Consider the following 1,892-nt stretch of genomic DNA (forward strand, 5'->3'; position numbering starts at 1 on the left):
CATTGTTAAAAAATAAAGAAAAATATATATATGATTTTACAGCATATTCTTACCATTTAATTTTCCCCCCATTCATTCATTGTTGCATATTTTCCTCCCTACTCAGTGTTTCTTATGCTGAAGAAACTAAAGTCCACAAGTAGAACTAATATTTGTGACTAGGATTATTTCTGCAAAGCATGTGCCCTCAATCTACAGTGCTTCTTTTGTAATCATTGTGATGTTTTTGTTACTATAACATTTTTCTTAGGAAAATATAATACCGTTGTGGTTTGAGCTCACAGGCATGAGTGTGTATGTGAGTTTGTGCGCACCTGTAACTGTACTGACAATAGCAAAAATCATCCCTACCAAGTTGTTTTGGGGTTTTTTTGGGGTGGGGGGGTAGTTGGTGAGAAAAATTTGTCTTTAGAATTAGCCAGCTGGACTCAGTTTAGATGATTCCAATTTTGTTGGCAACATCCAAAGCATCATAGTCAGGAGCAGGTCGAACAAAGGCTTTCTTCTCTCCATCAGGCCTAATCAAAGTATTGACCTTGGCCACATCAATGTCATAGAGCTTCTACACAGCTTGTTTAATTTGGTGCTTATTGGCCTTGACATCCACAATGAACACAAGTGTGTTGTTATCGTCTGTCTTCTTCATGGCTGACTCAGTGGTCAGGGGAAATTTCTTGATGGCATAGTGGTCAATCTTGTTTCTCCTGGGGGCGCTTTTCTGGGGGGATTTGAGCTGCCTTTGGAGTCTCAGCATCTTCGGCCCCTGGAAGGTGGGTGACATGAGGATCTTCTGGGTTTTTTTTTTTGCCTTCAGGACTGCCTTCTTGGCCTTTAAATGCCTTTGCTTTGGCTTCAGTTTTGGGAAGGACAGGGGCTTCCTTCTTCGCTTTTAGAGCCATCTTCATAGAAAGCCCTACCAGGCTTTTGAAGTCAAGTCAATGAAACAGGGAGAGAGTGTGTTCATTTTCTTATAGAAACCAGTTCACACCCTAATATAAATAATCAAATGTGGCACTCCCACAGTCAAGTTTAGTGCTACCAATACAATAAATTTAAACTATGCTTTTGTTGGTATAAAGTAATGAAAATTAAGGGGATAAGCCTTCAAAACAACGATGAGATAGCATCTCATCCCAATAAGAATAGCATAATTTAACAGAACAGCAAACAGCAAATGCTGGCGAGGTTTTAGAGAAACTAGTACCCTTATTTACTGTTTGTGGCAGTGTAAAATGGTGCAACCACTATGGAAGGCAGTATGATACTTTCTTAAAAAGTTGGAAATAGAAATACCACCTGACCCAGTAATTCCACTACTGGGGATATACCCTAAAGAAACCATAACTGCCACCCAAGCAAATATATGCACACTCACGTTTATTGCTGCTTTGTTCTCAATAGCAAAGAGCTGGAAACAACCCAAGTGCCCATCAACAAACAAATGGTTAGAGAAGCTGTGGAATATTCACACAATGGAATACTATGCTCCACTGAAAAACGAGTACTCATGAGTTATTATACAAAATGAGTAAACTTAGAAGACATTACGCTGAGTGAAATATCTCAGTCACAAAAGGACAAATACTGCATACTGCCACTACTGTAGAGCAGGACTGACGTCAAGGTTTGGGGGAAACTAAGAAAAGAGGGGATCATTGAAACAGATGAGGAAAAGAACTGTTTAAAGGGACAATTAGGTATTATTGTCATGACAAGAGTCCAGAATCAAAGCTGCATAGTGGAGTGGACTTGGGGGGGAAAGGACTGTATAACAATGGAAGAATTTTTCTTTAACTTTTCAAAGAGAAAAGCGAACTGGGGGGAGGGGTGCACAGGGAGGAAAGTGTGCAACAATGAATGAATGGAAATCCAAAGTCTCTGTAAACTTTCAT

The sequence above is a fragment of the Elephantulus edwardii genome, unplaced genomic scaffold (genome assembly GCF_000299155.1).
Source record: "Elephantulus edwardii isolate Elephantulus edwardi_28Jun2011 unplaced genomic scaffold, EleEdw1.0 scaffold00190, whole genome shotgun sequence".
In the NCBI taxonomy this organism is placed as follows: Eukaryota; Metazoa; Chordata; class Mammalia; order Macroscelidea; family Macroscelididae; genus Elephantulus; species Elephantulus edwardii.